Genomic DNA, 19654 nt, shown 5'->3' with positions numbered 1-19654 from the left:
AAGGTGGGAGTTTTATCAGCAGGTATGTTTGTTCAAGCCACAGGAATGGTTGTGCTTATGTCCCCTAAGAACATATGTAAGCATAAAAGGGGGATCAAGACATTTTTTGTTAAGGATCTAGGGAAGAAGAAGTAATTCTTTAGATGTCCTCCATTCTTAGACATTCCTCATCATCCATTATAATGTGATGTCTAAGAGCTAGGGCTTGTGATAAGAATGTAGAAGTTCAACTCTTAGTCCGTTTGTTAGTTACCTCATGATTATTTGTCTGTTTTCTCATTTTCAGTGTGGAAATAACAAAGTGTCTGCTTCTTAAGCTTATTGAGATTAAACAATGAACTTATAGCATTGAGATAAAAAAATAAAGAAAATATCAAAAACAAAAAGAGTAAATGTTAGCTGGCTGTGTTCTGGGAACTATTTGTTAAACTTTAATGCACCCAACCTACTGCTCTTGCACTAGCTTAAGTTGTCTGAGGGAGTTACTTATATCAGAGCTATTCCACAATTCACTTGCTTATAATTCCAGTGTAGACTTGTTGAGTGGGTGCTAAAATTCATCTGGATCATTTTGAGTGAATATTTTATTATCACTCCTGATTCTGTACACTAATTGGGTGACAAAAGTTTTATGAAATTAGTTATTTTAGCCTATAAACCAATTATATTTGACCCTTGTCTAAAAACTAGTAAAATTAAGAAATAAAAGTATTAAAATTACATCATCATCTGTTGAAATGAAGTAACAGCCTGAAGAGGCAAGTGTCTCGAGGTCCTCTGTGTCACTAAGCCTTTTGGTGAAGGCAGTTTTGCAATTAATTATTTTTTCTCTGTTGATCTTAGAAAGACTGTTTTCATCCTCCCACTCCACTCCAACCTGAATAAAAGCAATAGAGAAGTAAGTAGATTGTTTTTTATCCAGAAGTTCAGAAGTTCAGAAAGAGTGTTTATTTTCGTATTTGAGACAAATGAGTTACAGTAATCAGACGCTAAACATAGGCAGAACCTCCACCGATTCAGCCAGAGCAGACAAACATGAGAGCAACCGTTTGTAGTTCTTTAAGAGTTTTATTGACACTAGGCCATTTGTAGGGCATCTCATAAAAAATGTTCAATGTAAATCACATTTTTTGTTTTGCTTTGTTTTTATTTTATATTAGTTCCTTATTTACTTGATCTTTTCATAACTATGTTTTATGATTTACATATTCTGATATTTATCAAAAAGTAAACAGTTTAGGTTATTTCTCTCCTATTTGGTTTGGTTTCCGTCCACCTCCCATACCTTTGCTCCAGATCCTATCACAAAGGAGTAATTATGGCCAGCTTTACCACCTCTATTTTCCTCCATTGTCTGTTTCTTCGTTGTTAGTACTGATGAAAATTAGCTTATCAGTTAATGAAAAGATTAAGGCCCTTAATTAGAAATTCCATCTTTCATGCTTTTGCAAGACACAGGCCCATTCTTTGTGTCAAGCCTTAGCTAAACCAAGATTAGGAAAGAGCCTAGGTCTCAAACATTTTCTTAATGCCAAGTTAGGAAAAAGGTTATTTCCTGTTTAATGCTGGCAATTCTGCCTTAGAGACAAGTAGCAAAAAGATGAATTGCTAGGGTCCTGCTTGAGAGAATTTGTGTATCATTCTAGGCTCTCCTAAAGAGACAGCTTGTTTACCACAATGTAGGTTTTTCCCAGCGTGAACCCTAAAATCTTCCCACTTTTATTACACTATCACTACCCAGTACTATCCTATATCTACCCTACACCCAGTTTTAAAGCTTATCCTCACTTAAAAAATATTAAGTCAATACCTCATCTTATTGTATACCAATTTGTTTCAATCTACTTGGCTTACTATAAAGTATATCACATACAGGATAGTTTATAAACAGCAGGAATTCATTTCTCATTGTTCTGAAGGCAAAGAAGTTCATGACTGAAGCATTTACTGGTGGTAATGGTGCAGACAGATTATAGACTTTGCTGTCAAATACCAAATCAAAGTTAACAAAATAATAGTGAATTCGTTGTTTTGGGTACCCAAGAAGTTCAAGGTATAGGACTGATTTCCAGTTAAAATACCTTACCAGCATCTTTGGAAATGTTTCTTTGCCCACCTTGTTTTACATGAGTATATTTGGGCCCAAGTAACCTCTGAAAACTTAAGACTTTGTAGCTTTTGGTGCTCAGAACTCTAGTAAGAGAGATTATCTTTGTCAATGGTTCAAATAGAACCGAGGGAAAAGATGGTTGTCTTGACTTACCATAAATTTCCATTCCTGGAAGATATGAGGTAAATTCATAGCTTATCTATATGATTACATATGAGACAAATGGCTTAAAGCAAGAGGTTGAATGCAACAAAAAGACTTTCCAGTTAGGATCTACCTATTTCACACATGGCTAAGAGTATTACTACCTTTATTAGAATTACTTAAAAATTATTAGCGTGTTACTAGTTCAGGTAGGGCACATGTGAATATTTTTCTCTTATTTCTCTTCTACAACGTAAGTTATCTTGCCATGCCTTCAATTATTTCCTTTGTATTAGTTCCTTCCCACTCTTCCCACATTAGTCTTTGAAGAGAACTGGACAAGAATTTAATTTGACTTTATTAAGTGGAAGTTCCTTTGATGTTTTCAACTTGATTTCTAATTGAAGCCAATTTTATATTACGTTTTGTTTCACTGTCAGGCAAAGAGATCTAATTGGCAGTTGCCAAATTAATTTGTATTAACCAAAGGTTTATAGCAGATATAGTTAACTTTACCCATCAAGATTTTGCCTACTATTCTTAATAGAATATATGCAAGATTGAAACCCACATGTGTATCTTCTCTTTCAAATCTATTAGACTTTATAAATAAGTGGGCATATTTGTGCTCTCACAATATTGTGTAATCTATAGCTGAAAATTTTCTATATTGGATGTAAGAAAAAAGTTTAAAAGTTTATTGGATGTAATACCTAGGACATAAAATTATAATTACAAGTAAATGGAATCAAATCATTAAAATATATTTTTGTCTGAGAAAGGGGACTGTTTAAGTGAGAACTTTGCATATCAGTAGACTCTGTTAAAAAAAATTGAATTGCAAGAATGGCATTCAGCTCCTCCACTCCAAATGCAAAATGAAATGGATATATTGAAATTTCTCTATTACTCTGGCCATTGACCTGTTAAAAATATCATAGGATGGTTTACCTCAGAAATTGTTATTAATAAGAAAATGACAAAAAATTTGCTGCCCAAAGCTATGATTTCCAGAATGGTAAAAATTATATAGGCGTTCATTTCAGTTTCTCATTTAGAATGGCAGGGGAGAGTGAACTGGAATCAAATACCTCCTCTGGTTTTTAAATGAAAGTGCACTCATGCTCATGGGTCCTGGGGGAAATGTGAGAATGGAAACGTGGGGTTCATTCTGAACCCCAGTACTTATCTCTCCAGGTTCTTGCTTTTGCTACAGATCGGATTAGAGGTAACCACTAAGAATGGGATGTGGGGCAATTCTCAGACCATCTTACAAGATCATCCCTTGTGAAGTTCAGGGTTGTATAGTTGTTGAACACTCTCGACTCTCCAGCCTTTTAACAGACAATATGTGTTATATGGGTGGAAAGCAAGCACACACTTTCCCTAGCTAGAACAACCTTTGTGTATTATTTAATATTGCTGTCATTTCTTTGTATCTTCAGGTCATGGTAAAGTTAATATCAGTAGAAAGAACAATTCAGATGCTGCTCAAGCTGGCTCCTATTTTCCTGTCTTTAGAGATTCAGGGCTGTCTCTTTATCACTACAAGTCATCCCTCAGGGGTTAAAATACTCTTGTTGGTGTTGTGATACTTGTTCCTAATACCAATTTGGTGATTTTCACATTTTGGGCCTTTCCTGAAACAATGAATTTATGTGCTCCATTATATAGTCAGTGGGGTGTCAGTCCGCATCACAGAGGCGTCTGCAATATTGCCCTAGATATTGGTTAAGGCTGCCCTTTGCTCAGCCATGTGTCTGATTTTGTCAAGCATATTTTTCACCTTCTCTGCTCCTATTTCTGTGTTTTTGTTTTTACTCCTCTAAGCTATCAACATGACAAGGAAAGGCTTATTAGCATAGTAGGTAGAAAACTATACATATTCTGTACCACATTGGAGAGTGAAACATTTTAGTTTAATGGAAACATATTGACTATGGTCCCATAATATAATCTTAACATATTTTCAGAACTCACTCTGTAGACCAGGCTGGCCTCAAACTCAGAAATCTGCCTGCCTCTGCCTCCCAAGTGCTGGGATTAAAGGGGTGAGCAACCACTGCCTGGCAATTTATTTTATTTTTAATTATTATTATTATTTTAATTTTATTTCTGATACAACTTAACTAGAATTGAAAATATCTTGGGGCACTGATTTAGCTTTGAGACTAAACAGTTAGAAAAGCGAGCCTAACCCCTTATCACTTAAGCAAGATTTTATTCTTTTGCATCTTCTCAAACATAATGATCTTATTCTTTCGCATGCACTTCAGTCATGGGTGCCCAGGACTCTCAAATATTGTGAACAAAGTGAACAACACTTTTTTATTGTTACCCCTTCCATCCACTGATAATTTGTTACAATCACTAAAAAGGAACCAATATAGTACCAAACACACATCCATTCTTTTTTTTTATTGGATATTTTCTTTATTTACATTTCAAATGTTATCCTCTTTCCCAGTTTCTCCTCTGGAAACCCCTATCCCATCCCCCCTTGCTTCTATGAGGGATCTCCTCCACCCAGGCATCCACTCCTGCCTCCACACCCTGGCATTTCCCTACACTGGAGCATTGAACCTTCACAGGATCAAGGGCCTGTCCTCCCACTGATGCCAGACAAAGCCATCCTTTGCTACATATGTGGCTGGAGCCATAGGTCTCTCCATGTGTACTCTTTGGTTGATGGTTTAGTCCCTGGGAGCTGTGGGGGTACTGGTTGGTTCATATTGTTGTTCTTCCTATGGGGTTGCAAACCCCTTCAGTTCTTTCAGTCCTTTTTCTAAGTTCTCCATTGGGGACCCAGTGCTCAGTCCAATGGTTAGCTGTGAGCATCTGCCTCTGTAATTGTCAGGCTCTGGCAGAGCCTCTCAGGAGACAGCTATATCAGGCTCATGTCAGCATGCATTTCTTGGCATCCACAATAGTGTCTGGGTTTGGTGACTGTATCTGGGTGGATCCCCAGGTGGGGGCAGTCTCTGTATGGTCTTTCCTTCAGTCTCTACTCTACACTTTGTCTCTGTATTTCCTCTTAGGAGTATTTTGTTCCCCTTTTAAGAAGTACTGCCTCATCCACACTTTGGTCTTCCTTCTTCTTGAGCTTCATGAAGTCTGTGAATTTATCTTGGACATTCTGAGCTTTTGGGCTAATATCCACTTATCAGTGAGTACATACCATGTGTTTTCTTTTGTGATTGGGTTACCTCACTCAGGATGATACTTTCTAGTTCTATCCATTTGCCTTCAAATTTCATGAAGTCATTGTTTTTAATAACTGAGTAGTACTCCATTGTATAAATGTACCACATTTTCTGTGGTACATTTCCTCTGTCGAAGGATATCAGGGTTCTTTCCAGCTTCTGGCTATTATAAATAAAGCTGCTATGAACATAGTGGGGCATGTGCCCTTGTTATTTGTTGGAGCATCTTTTGGATATATGCCTAGGAGTGGTATAGCAGGGTCCACAGGTAGTACTATGTCCAATTTTCTGAGGAACTGCCAGGCTGATGGCAGTAGCACGAAGAAATATCCACTCACATTGTTCATCAGAGAAGTATAACAGACTCCAAAACATAGGATATCACTATTTCCCTTAGTTGCTTCCAAGAATATTTAAGTAATTTCCTTATTGCTGAAGACACCACACATTTTGGACATAGGATTTAAAGGAATAAGTCTAGATCTGACCTAAAACCCTCCACTCTGAAAACTGGCTCTCTTATTATTAGAGAGGGGTATCAATCTGCCAAGGAAGAAGAATAATTGTATTTGTACCCAGCGGGAAAATGTATGAACCAGAATGGACCAGCAAGATATACACAATGATATAACGGTGGCATACAATCCTCATTGGTAACCAACATCTGTGTAATGGGATTTAAGGCCCACTAAACAGGAGGGAATTCATATCTAATACTGTAAACCTATGTTGCATCTCGAAAGGCAGTCTGTGTTGTAGTTGAGCAAGGCTTACTCTGCAGACCCCAGTAGAAAATTCTGCAAGGGATGGAACAGTGAGCTATGTCCCCAGACATAGATATCTGACACCAGGAGCTGTAGACAATGCCCCTAGCTCCTAGTATTCTAGCTGGACTCCACCCCCACAGTCATCTTACTACAGCCAGGTATACCCCACCCCACAGTTACCTGGGAACAGCAAGGTAGCCCAGCCCACTATAAAAAGGGGCTCCTCCTCTCTCTCTCTTACTTCTGCTTCTCTTTTTAACTATATTATAAATATTATTAACCCACAGATAAGTGTACCTTTCACTTGCCATCAAAGAAGCACCTGCTTTTCACAGATGGAGACTCTGACAGAGATCCACAACTGCTCGAAATGCAGAGACTGATTATGGCATGCCCGAATTAAGCTGATACATCTGCAACACACTTCCCTTGCCTAAAGCTCAGAGGAAATTGCAGAAGAGAGAGCAGGAAGATTGTAAGAGCATAGGTCCAGAGTGCCTGCTGATAGTGTCCCCTAGACATGACAGGAATTCACCCAAGAACTCTCAACAGTATAGTTAACTGAACAAGAAAGCGCAATGACAACATCCATTGACCTGCCAGGGCAGTGGGAAAATTGCACAATTCCAACCCTAGATGAAGAGCTATAGCCAGTTAATGGCTGCTAAGACAGGGACAATCATTTTCTTCCAGAGATGAGCTCTTCCATAGATTGTCTAGTCTTAAGTAGTCAGTCTTGGACACATGTACATACAAGCAAAATAAATACTCAGTAGAATATATATATATACATATACATATATGCATATAGTATATATTTGTGTAAATGTAAATATATGTATTACTATATATGAACACATGTAACAATAATAATTTAGAAAGAGTTGGGGAGTTACAGTGGTAATGTAGATGCAAGTTTCATGTATAAGTTTCTCAAATTTTATTTAAGAAAAAGAAATAACCTTAAGTTTACAGAACTCTTACTGAGGTCAAGAATATGACTAGGCAAGAAGAGGAGGAACTAGATTCACTTGAAAGTAGTTTACAAGCTCTGTAGCAGCTCTCTGTGTGAGTCAACCTTCAGTGACTCTCAACCACTCCCCAGGTTGTACTCTCCTGGGAAGCTTTGACAAATGCAGATTTCTCAGGAATAACTCCCAGAGAGATTGCATCAGGGAGTCTCAAGTGGAGTCTTAGAAACTGTTTTGGAATTAAACAAACTAACAAACAAATCTCAAACAACACTCCGGGTGATTCTAATTTTGTTCTGGATGGTAAAACATTCACTCAAGGTGACATAGCTAATTAGTTTCACAATCATCTTTAGGTTCAATATTTTCCTGCCTTACGATTCTCTTTGTAGAGAATATAAAAGCATTGGACTCTTTTAAGAAGGGACATTCTAAGTGTCAGGAGATAGGATTAATGTGAGGTGCCTGTATCCAGGGTAGGGGACATTATAGTGTGCCTTTTATCTGTGAGTGTAAAAGTTCCAAACCCATACCTTCACCTATGGTGGACAGATAGTAATCATAGCGTCTGATGTAATTCCTGCTAGGAAGTTTAAAGCTATTAGCTTTTAGTAACCACTTACCTCAGCAGCATATTGAAAGGCTATAGAAACACCCCACCCCCCATATGTGATTTTCTTTTGACTCTCTATTATTATAATGAGATTGTTTTTCTTTGTATTATTGCATTTTACCTGTGTATGTGTATAAGGTGTGCATGTGTGTATATTCATGTTGAATTGTGTGGACACAGGTAGATGTGTGTGACATGTACATGGAGAAGCCCTACAGTTGACCTTGGTTGCCTTCCTCTGTAAGTCTCCACCTTAACTCATTGAATTGGGGTCTTTGAGAGAGCCCATAGCTTTCCAATACTGATAGTCTAGCTAAGTAACCAGCTTAATTCCTGTTTGCCTATCTCCGTCTTAGCCTCTGAGAACTGAAATTACACATAGAGCACCATACCTACCTGGTTTTTCTAGGGAAGCCAGGGACAGAACTACAATTGTGACAAATGTATGGAAAGCATTTTACCTGCAGAACCATCTCTAAAGCCCATTTCCCTTTAAAACATAATTATTTGTATCTCATATCTAGAATTCATAGTTGGTTAAGATCTGTATCATATCTCAAAAGGTTTAGAATGATTCTCTTGTAACTAATTTGTATGATTCTTTGTATCTATGTGTCTGTGTTCATTTATGTGGGTGTCGATGAAGTTTCATGTGTACTTGTATATGGAAGATGGAGGAAAACTTGAGTTCTATCCCCCACAAGTTTTGTTGAACCAGTGTTTCTCATTGGCCTGGGGCTCATTAAATGGGGCTAGATTGCCTGAACAGTGAGACTTAGGATCTCCCCAATTCTGTCTCCTGATGAAGGGATGATAAATACTCACTACCTTGACTAGATTACTTAAAAACGTGGTTCTAGGAATTGAACTTATGTTCATTCTTAGGCTTGCATGACAAGACTTTACTGTCCAAAATATCTTTTCAGTTCTGCTATATGAATGCTGATCCAGACAGATGTATTCACTGCTTTGCTTGGTAACTGTGGTAAAATACCATATATGAAGTGATTTAAGAAGAAAGGATTTATTCTAGCTTACACATTGAAGAAATGTATTCAGCTTGTGACAAGGGAGGCATGTAGCAGAAGCAAGCCTGCTGGGCATGTTGCATCCAATGTCAGCAAACAGTGAAATGAATGCTGGTATGCCATTTGCCTTCTCCCTTTTATCCAGGTTAGAACCCCAGCCCAAAGAAAGGGTGGCACATACATTTACAGTAGTTGTTCACATGTTCACATTAACCCAATTTATATTATCTATTGCATACAAGTCCAGATATTTGATTCCAAGTTTACAGATCTCTAAGGGTCCCATCAAGTTGAAAAGCATAAACTATCAGAGTTTGTAACCTGCATTTCAGCCTCTCTAGTAAACAAATGAGACACTGTGACTCATCAAATACCTCGTTATATAGCATTGTAGTGTGCTTCAGTAAAGCACAGTCCTATGCTAGCGCCAGATTTCCTTACACTCCATGAGGCTACTTTCTACTCTATTATCAGTGTCATCTCTGTGCTCTTCCAGGAAGCTGAATCAACTGAATGCAATCATGTTAGAAGTTTTATTAGGGACTTGAGGTTAGAAGGTGGGAGGCCAGTAACTCATTTGTCTCAATTTAGTATGACACTAATGCTCAGGGAAGATTTGGCTGAGTTTTTAAAGGGCCTTACATGGTTTTTCATTCTCCATCCCTGGCACACACGGATCCTCTTAAATGTGTGGGTAGGCTGTGCCCACTTCACAGGTGTGCTGTCTTGTACTGTCTGGCCCTCTGAAGGCTGAAGGCTGTTCGAATGCAAGCTACTCATTTAGATTCAATGAGGAAAAAATTAAAACTCAAAACCAAAATCAATACTTACCTCTTTGTGCCTACTTAGTGGCTGTAGATGCTGGTTTTCATGAGTAATGGATTCAAGCTCCACTGAGACCGAACACTAAAATTTACAGACTTCTCCATTGTCATTAATTAATAGTGTGCACACACAGAAAAATAACCAGGCAGAACACTTAGAAATGAAATTATTGCTGAGGCACTGACTACATGGTTTTTAAGTGGTCAGTCAGGTGAATAAAATGAATAATTAAATGTGCTGCACAGGCAGGCAGCATGGACCAGTATTCCAACAGGTTTCTAATTCTCTCTGCAGAACGTACAGCTTGCACTGAGATCCGCAATGATTTTATTCTTATCTATTTCCCACGGCCCCTTTGTAGCTGTGTTTTCTCTGTGCGAGTTTAGAAGGGGCCTGCCTCATAGTGTGTGATCTCATAAAGGATGCTTTAGGGATTCCTTGCAGTAAGTAACTGAGGACTTGGTTTCAAGCTGTGAACCTGCAGAGAAGCAAAAATGAATATGGTCTTAGCATAATTTTCATTATGCTACCTCTTAGCTCTCTTTATATTTGTTGCAATGTAATTTCCGTGGGGAGCTCGTCTTAGAAAATGCATGTATTGAGAATAGCTGTTCTGAACTGGAGCTGTGTCAATTTCATAGCATATTTCTTGAGAGAAGTTTTATTCTGAATCTGAAATGGTGGTGAAAAAAAATTGGCCCAGGCCATTGGAAAGGGAACTTAAATTATATGGCAGTTTGAAATTTTAGTTTCCATGTATCCACTGACATTCTTTTTGTTTCTGATGTTTTCATAGATTTATTTGACCATTTGCATTCCAATTTCTTGATATGGTTTTGGAAGTTTTTATTTTCTTTGTGGGGGTATGTGTGCACATGTTGTGTGCTTGTGCCCTCCAAGGCCAGATGAGGATGTCAGTGGTTGTGAGTCTCCTGGTGTGGGTGAAGGGAAGTGATGCTAGGTCCTCTTCTAGAGCACCAAGTGCTTTTAAGGACTGTGGCATCTCTCTGGATTCATTTGTTTTCTGTTTGGGGGGTTGTAAAAGCTGATTCCATTTGTTCTTTACCAGCTTCATACATGTACATGATGCAACCTGATTACTCTTGCGTTTTCCTTTCTTATCTTGCTCTCATCCATGTTTTGCCCCATCCACCCTATGGGTTGTTCTTCTCACATTCCCTTTTTGTTTGTTTGTTTGCTTTTGTTGTTGCTGTTTGTTTTTTGAGACAGGTTTTCTCTGTGTAGCCCTGGCTGTCCTGGAACTCACTCTGTAGACCAGGCTGGCCTCGAACTCAGAAATCTGCCTGCCTCTGCCTCTCAAGTGCCGGGATTAAAGGTGTGTGCCACCACTGCCCGGCTCACATTCCCTTTTTAATACAGTCACTTTAATTGGTCTTTCTGAATTTCATGCCTGCAGACAATGCTTTGTGATCATATTCACTCTTCTCTTGTCTCTCTAAGTCCTGCTAGACCTCCCTTCCTCCACCTTAATTATCACCTCTCCTCCATCCTTCATGGTCTTTTTTTTATTTTATTGTTTTACCATACCATGCTGAAATTAGTGCTGCCCATATATACATTGGGTCATTTACTCTTCTCTTTCCTCTATCAGAAGCCACACCTTAAAGAAATATGTTAGTCCCATTCTTAGCAGCCATCAACTATCATATAATCTCTCAGCTTGGAGTGGGGGCTAATGAGACCCTCCACACTCCATTCTGGAATGGTGATTGGCTTAATGATGTGTAGATCTTATGCAGATACCCACAGATTTTCTTAGATTATTAATCCATGAGTCCTGTTATGTGCAGAAGGGAAAAAAAATGTTTCCCTAGCTCCTCTTTGACTTCTGGCTCCTATAATCTGCCTGTTGCTTCTTTTATAATGTTTTCTGAACCTTGGAAAAAGGACATGTGATATTTGAACAATTTTCTTGTACAAGTCAAATGTTAACTATTTTATTTTGTCTTTGCTGAGTATTTAGTCTCTATATCAACTACTCAGAATTGTCAGTACTCATTATTTCTCAGAATAAGAAATCAGAGTAGATAATACCTAACAAATAAATACAAGTTTACACTTACCGAAAATTGCTGGCTTGGACATGACCCATGAGCTATAGTTTGCTGTTCTACCTGAACCACCTGACTCACAGTGTCAGCAATGATAGCAAAACTTGGAATGCTTGACATCTCTGGGCAGGGATGGAGTTGTGATAGGGCATATGGGCAGTTATCCACCTTCTTTGGCTGGCTTTTTTCTTCCTTGCAAGCCATTTTCTTCCAGATATCCTAAGTTCATCTTCTGTGAGGCTGGACTACTGCTGGCCAGGAAGGAAATGCAGAGCCCTATTGCCTGTGTTTTGTGAATTAGAAAGTGTTTTCCTGTTCAGGGTCTACAAAGGAACTCCTAGAGGAAAGAATCACAGTCAGAGCTCATATTCTCTGATTCTTTTTAATGTTTTTCTTTTACTTTATTTACAGGTTAGAGTCAATAGCTTGGGAGCCCTGCAGTTGAGCAAAAGAAAGACTTAGCCCATGATTTTTGCCAAGACTCCAAGGGAAGACAAAGAAAAAGGGCTACCATTCCTCAGGCAGAGCTCAACAGGAAAAGAAAGCAATGTTCTCTATAGATGAGGGTCCAGGCAAACATGATGGTCCTTCAGAAAGGTAGCTACAGGCCTTTCCTGAACACATTGGAGTTACCCGGGTTTGCCAGATCACAAGGCTAATTAGGTCCAAGCAGAAAGAAACTCAACATTCTGAAGAAGCCTGGCGAGTCGCCTTAAGGTAATGCTGCTTTGAAGTCTGAGCATTTCCCATTGTTTGTTTAAGCTTCAGCTCTTAGCTCTTTCCAAAAAGGATTTGAGGGAGCTTAAACATTAATGAAAATACAAACCAAGACTGTGTGTAATGAGCCAAATCCAAGGCTATCCAAATAAAGAAAGCAGAATAAATGTTGCAGGAGGGGGAGCTGAGCTGATTGCTTCATTGGGTACTGGATTTGGCACATGGGCAAAGTTTTTTTTTGTTGTTGTTGTTGTTGTTGTTACCAGGGTAGTTCATCATCTAAGACCTCATTTAGAGGAACTGATCAGACTACAGGGTCAATAGGTGCTCCACTGTCCTCTCACTAGTATCGTTCTTATTGTAGTCAGAATTTGGTTTAAGTAAGGATCGCTTCAGAGATTATTAACAGTATGAAAACCAGATACAACTCCTGAGAACAACCTACTTGCTTTCTTGCTTCTCTTTCTTCCTTCCTTTCTCCTTTCCTCCCTCCCTCCCTCCCTCCCTCCCTCCCTCCCTTCTTCCCTCCCTTCCTTCTTTCCTTCCTTCCTTCCTTCTTTCTTTTCTTCCTTTCTTTTCCTTCTTTCTTTCTCTTTGTTTCTCTTTCTTTTTGTATGTATATGTATATGCACGTATATGCACACATGTGTGTTTATGTACATGTATATGAGAGCACACACCCATATGAAGAAACCAAGATAATATGGTCACTTTTTCTATCATTGTCTGTCTCATTTCCTTAAGTCAGAGACCCTGACTGATCCTGGTGCCAGGCTGAATGCCATCTAGGTCTATTGATTCCACCATCTTCTCCTTTTCTACACATCCCTGCTTGTTACAGGTTCATGCACACCTGTCCAACTTTTCACATAATTTCTTTATATTAAACTTGGGCTGTCATGCAACAAGTATTCTTTTTCATGAATCTTCACATGAGCATGGGAAGGGACATAACTAATCCACTAAAGAAAAAAATCTTTCTTTCTTCCTGGGGATCAGAAATCTATGCCAAGTTGATGATTTCTTAAAACAACTGTAATAATACTGATCTGACTTGACCTTCCCTGAAGTTAGTTCATTTTCTGTTGCTATAACAAAATACACTATGTTAATTACTATGCAGAGATTTTATTTAGGTCACTGATTTTATGGGAGAGGATATGTGTTAATGTTTTTGCTTATGCAAGCAAGTGTACATTTGTACATACATGTGCATGTGTGTGTGCAGTATGTATAGAGTACAGAAGACAACCCCAGGTGACATTTTTCAGGAGCCATTCAACTGGAAACATGTCTTTGGCCTAGAGTTCATTGATTCATGTCATCTGGATGGATTGTAAACTCAAGCCAGGTGTGTCTCAGCCTCTTCAGCAATGAGACTTCAAGAATGTGCTGGCTTTCTTTATTTTTTTTTTTAATTTTTAAAATTTTTTTACATAGGTTCTGAAAATTGAACTCAATCCCCTGCTTGTGTGGTAAGCATTTTACTGACTGAATTACCCTCCCCCCAACTCCTGGTTTATAGCTTCTAAGGGTGAAAAAAAAAACCTTTTGTTAGTATCTAATGATGTCTTATAGTAGACGAGATCACAATTGCAGAAGGAACTGCAGAAGAAATTATATAGCAAGCCAGGAAGCCAGAGAGTTTCAGGAGCCAGGGTTGTTCATTAACAGTAGCTTGCTCTCACAAGAATAAATTTATTCGTGAAGATCAGTATTCCATTCGAAGGGCTAATCCCCAGTGACCAACCTTACTTTCATTAGGCCTTAGTTTTTAAAGACTTCGCCATATCTTCATGTTTCATACTAAGGACTAAGCTTCCAACATGTGTGGTATCCTTGAAGAACAAATCACATATAAACCATACCACATAGAATATTGAGGCATTCAATCTTCTCCACCCCATTCATTCCAAGGAGAATGAGCAGATTTACAGAAGTATCAGTTAAGATATATAAAGCAACTATTGTTAGTTACATTTTAAAAGTCAATTTGTTACAGACTAGATTCATGAGAAGGGAGCCTCAATTGAACAATTGTTTAGATCAAGTTGGCCTAGGGGCATGTGTATAGGGAATTATTTTCATTGTTTATCATTGTAGAAATGCCCAATGCATTGTCCACAATACCATTCTCTAGGCAAAAGTTCCTGTATTATGTAGGTCCAGTGACATCTATCAGAAAGCACACAGATAAGAGTTCATTTGTTTCCCTTTGCTTTTGATATCACCTACATATTTCTGTATTGGAGTTTACACATATAATATAAACTTGTGGCCAATAGCATGCTTTTCATTGTCATAATATGATGTATTGTAGTTGTTCAATTGCCTTAGTTGAAACTTTATGAACTCTACTGGAGGAATCCTAAGTGAACCCTACATCTGCTATTTATTTTTTAGCAACAACAGCAGCAGCAGCAGCAACAACAACAATGACAATAAGAAAAATAATATGCAAAGCCTATAAGAAGTCACCTAACATGGAATACAATAAGCCAGGAGGTGAGTATGTATGTGTAAGTGTGTGTGTGTGAGGGTGTGTGTGTATGTATGTGTGTTTAGCTGGCAGGCACTAAAGAGTCACTGTGACTGCACACATATGTGAATAAACACATGTGTTTGCATGCATACATGACCCCATTGAACCATAGAAAGTGGGAACTGCTCACTTCAAGTTTAGCTATTCATGCAAATTAGATGTACTTAGAAAACCAGGACACTCTTGCTATGTTATTTATGAGGATTGCTAAAACAAAGGATAGCAAGTGTGTGGGTTAAAAGGAGAGAAATGTGTTTTCAGACAATCCTGAAAGTTGAAAATCTGGAGTCAAGACAGTAGGAGATCCATGCTTTTCCTGACAATTTTTCAAGGCTTTCCTCTTATTCCAGCTTCTGGTGTTGGTTGGCAATCTTTTCTTTTCCTTGGCTTGCACATACCCCACTCCATCAACATGTCTACCTTCTCCCACTGTGTTTTATATTTTATGCCTCCCATGTGTAACTAACCTTATATCTACATCTTTAAATTTCCCTCTTTTTAGAACAATAATAGGCATATAGATTGAATCCATACTAATGGCACCATTTTCTCTCACATACTTCTCTATCATGACACTTTTTTCCAAATAAAAGCACATGCTGAGACACTGGATGCTTATGACTTCATAATAATCTCTTCATTTGGAGGGAGGGAAGATGATTGAACTCCTAACTCTTTGCATGTCACCCTTTTAAAAGAAGCCTGGGCTAATGATAAGGACTCCTTTACTGGCTTCACTGCTCACAATCAGCTCTTTAGTGCTTGTCTGCTTTGTGTCTTGGAAGGCTGGCTCTTTCAAGTAACATTTTAGGAAAGTTACTGTGTGGGTAGGCTTAGAGCCAAATTCTTTTCTCCTTTGAATTTTATAATTTTTCCATAATAAAGATAGGTTTTTCTGAGAAACAAATTAGGGTGTATTGGCGTGTGTTCTACCAAAATCCCAGACGCCGGGCATTTCTTTTCATCATGGAAAAGGGCCCTGGAGAAAAGGTGTGGAGTTCCCTTTAACTTGATGAAAGCCCGACAGGTTAAGTGACTAGTCCAAGGTCACACGCTAAGAGTCAGAGCCAGAAAAAAAGATAATAACCCTCAAATGATCAATGCAGATCAAGCAAATGCCATTGCTCCCACCTGTGAGCTTAGTCCAATGTTAGAATCGCCTTTGAACTTGACTGTCAGAAGTGCTGGGTTTAGAAGTCAGGTCCTTTCTCAAACCTCACTTATTGATCAAAGACTCTTCCTTTTGACTTTTCATTGCAAATATCACATGCTTTCCACATAATAAAACAAAACAAAGCACTGACCTCTCTAGAATCAAGAGTGAAAATACCAGTTGGAGACTATTACTTTATCTTAATGTAAAGGATGTTTCTTGGCAGACTTTTGGCTTGGGCTTTTACTTGAAACTGGAAGCATTGTGAGGATTGCATTGTGGGGTATGGGGTATAGGAACTGAGTAGGCATCCCTCTGTTTTAATGTTGATCTCCCTTATGAGATGCACATGATTTTGGAAATGATGTTAATCACAGTTTTTTAAATTTGGGGGTTAAAATCCATCGTCCCTAACTTGTGGTAATTGTTTTCAACTATAACTGGGTATTCACTGGCAAACAATACAGTATTTTGTTTGGTATTTGTTAGTTTGGAAATAACCCAAGAGTAATTATATTTTCTTGATTATTCTCTGTACAGATAACATTAAGATGGAGCTTTGAAAAATCCAAGCAATTCCTCTTAATAGCTATTTAACATTGGCCAGTTTCCCTTAACCTTTTAGTTATGTTTTTGTCTGAAAAATAATGAGGAGGATGATATAAATTCTTGTGATGGTTTATGTTGATTTTACACTTGACAGGATTGGGAGTCACCCATGAAACCAACTTTTAGGGACTCCTGTAAGGCAATGTTTTGATTATGGCAATTGAAATGGAAGGCCTCATCCCCACACAAACAACAGACTTGGGGACTGTCATCCTTTTACAAGCCATGTTGATATACATCATAAATAGAAGAAAGGTATTAGAACATAAATGTTCATTGACATCTGCTTTCTAAGTATGGGTGCTGTGTGATCAATCTACCTCCATTCCTGACACACTGATTTTACAACCCTTTCCTAGTTTTTTCCCTCTGTCCATCATGATAGAGTGATTCCTTCAAACTTAGTCAGAATAAGCCCCTCTCTCCCTAGGTTACTTTTGTCAAGGAATTTGTATCACAACAACAAAAATGTAACTAACACAATGCCAATACATTTCAAAAGTGCTGTGGGAGAAAATAGGAGGGATCATATAAATATCTTTATTTTACTTTTATGGAATGAAAGGACTTATTTCTATTTATAATCACAGAATACACTGTGGATGGTAAAGGCAGGAACTTAGAACAGAAACTTCAAGTCAGGCCCACATACAGTGTTACACAGTACTGACTAAGAGATCACTTAGTAACCAAAGAAATCTCTCTTTACCTCTCCTCTCTCTCCCTTATTCCCTCCCTCCCTCTCTGTCTCTGCTGCTCCCTCTCCTTTGCTAGCTGTATCAACTGTGTCACTGGCTAGCTTATATTCAGCTATTTTTCTTACACAATTCAGTAGTATCTACCCAAGAATCTATTTTCCTTCTTCTATATGAATATGCTCAGTTTGACCAACAGTGTTTGTTAAAGATGCTGTCTTTTCCTTTAGTGTGTATTTCTGGCTTCTTTCTCAAAAAAAAAAAATCAGGTGTCCATATGTGTGTGAATTTATGTCTGAGAATTCATTTTGTTTTCTCTGTTTTCATGAAAATAGCATGCTGTGCTTATTATTATAGCTTTGTAGTACAAACAACCCCAAATGGATCAAGGACATCAACATAAGACCAGGTACCCTGAATCTGACAGAAGACAAACTTGGGAAAAGGCTTGAGATTATCAACACAGTTCTGAACAGGATGCACTAGAACAAATCATCTTTAAGTATGATCTCATGAAGCTAAAAAGCTATTTTATGAAAATAGACAACCACCTTTGTCAAAGTCTCCTCAGAAAACTGGGGATCAATAAACCTCAAGTTCCAGCTGTACCCATCTTGTGTATAAACCCAAGAAACTCTATATCACGCCACACAGATACTATAGCTTTCTACTAGAACTTGAAATGGCCATTTGAAAAACCATTGGAAACCTACTTCTTCAGAGGTTTCCAGTCACTTCATATGGATATATGAAAGGAATCTAAATGAATTCACCATGTAATATGGAAGACAATTGCTCCAACTACACAATAGTCCAACTAGACATCTTATGTCACCAAATAAAACTTATGTATATGTTATATATTGTTAAATCCTTGGCCAAAAGGGTCTCATGGAAACCTAAATATCAAAGGCTATGCCAAGGTCATACATAGGTTGCTCTCCACAAATGTGACTGTAAGGCCCTATAGATAAAGACAAGACTTTTGGAACTGAACATGGAAACATTAAGCTAGCTAGAAGTTTGACCCCTATTGACTAACTAGTGTTCATGGTATTGGAATATAATCTTCACTCTACTAGAAAAGAAATATAATCATTGGTAACATTTAGCTGCAAGCCTTGTGTCTTACAACAGTGACCTACCTGAAAGATACATGTGTAAGATAGTGGCAGAAGTGTTGTAAAAATAACCAAACACTTTTTTAAAGTTGGACTTAAGGCCCACCCAATGAGATGTAACTTATCCTTGCCACTGCTAAAGGGAACTAGAAACAGGGACTAGACAGGCTAGGGGCCTTGGAGAAAACCTTTCTTCCTCAAACTCCTTTTCTCGAGACTCAGGGATTGACACAAAAGAGGAGGTAGAAAGACTATGGTAGCAAGAGATGATAGATAACTCCAAATAAAATCCATCTTCCAGACACAAGACTGGTGTACATATGTACTTTCAGAGCCTGAGTCCGTAGACCTAAGATCTGCACAGGTTTAGGTGAAGTCCAAGTACTGAAAGGGAAAAGTAGACACAGGGTCACAACCCTAACCAAGAAGCTACCTGGAATAGATAGTTCCTCGTAAAGGGAAATCCATTTTCTCCAATGGAGTGTAACTGAATCCAATGTCAACAACATGGCGGAGCAGGCCCCATGTTAGGGGTAGTTGTTCAACATAAGATGAATACCGTGTTTTTATTTTTTACTTTGTTTTTTGGTTGTTCCTCATGGACTTCTGTTTTGTTTTGACACATTTTGTATCATTGATCTTTAATTTGTTTGTTTTGATTTATGTGTGATTGTATGTGTGTGTGTGTATGTGTGTGTGTGTATGGTTTTAGAATAGTCAGTAAAAGAGGGAGAGAGAAAAATAACAAAGTTGGGTGGATATGGAGGTGATGAGGATCTGGGATAAGTTGGAGGAGAGAAAATTGATCAAAATATATTGTATTAAAATTTTTAAATAGAAATATAAAAATAAAAACAATAGCAATTTTAAACAATATTTATGAACATAAACTTACTTAATTACTCATTTCTTGACTCAGTTGTTTCTTTTCTTATCTCTAGACCATTTTGTTTCATTATCTCTTTGATCATGGTCTTCTCACCCGTGTCTGTCTGTAATCCATACAAATGACTGAACTGAGCTTAACAGCTGATTATACTACAAATTTTTCTATTTTAATCAAAGAAAGAAACCTCTCTGATTA

The 19654-nt window shown here is 38.1% G+C and overlaps 1 long non-coding RNA gene across 3 annotated transcripts in view; it reads left to right on the top strand.

The window, feature by feature from the left end:
* Positions 1-19654, top strand: part of LOC116080625 — an 87205-nt gene that overhangs the window by 51264 nt on the left and 16287 nt on the right. For 2 of the 3 annotated variants that reach the window (XR_004114505.1, XR_004114503.1), the window contains exons 2-3: positions 12145-12450; positions 14854-14955. This is a non-coding gene — a long non-coding RNA (uncharacterized LOC116080625). Of the gene's footprint in view, positions 1-12144; positions 12451-13890; positions 13926-14853; positions 14956-19654 lie in introns of all 3 variants that reach the window. The other variant, XR_004114504.1, reaches the window with a different exon arrangement.

This window comes from Mastomys coucha, unplaced genomic scaffold (genome assembly GCF_008632895.1).
Source record: "Mastomys coucha isolate ucsf_1 unplaced genomic scaffold, UCSF_Mcou_1 pScaffold6, whole genome shotgun sequence".
In the NCBI taxonomy this organism is placed as follows: domain Eukaryota; kingdom Metazoa; phylum Chordata; class Mammalia; order Rodentia; family Muridae; genus Mastomys; species Mastomys coucha.
The sequence above is the reverse complement of the archived record's forward strand: the minus strand, read 5'-3'. Positions and strand labels throughout refer to the sequence as shown.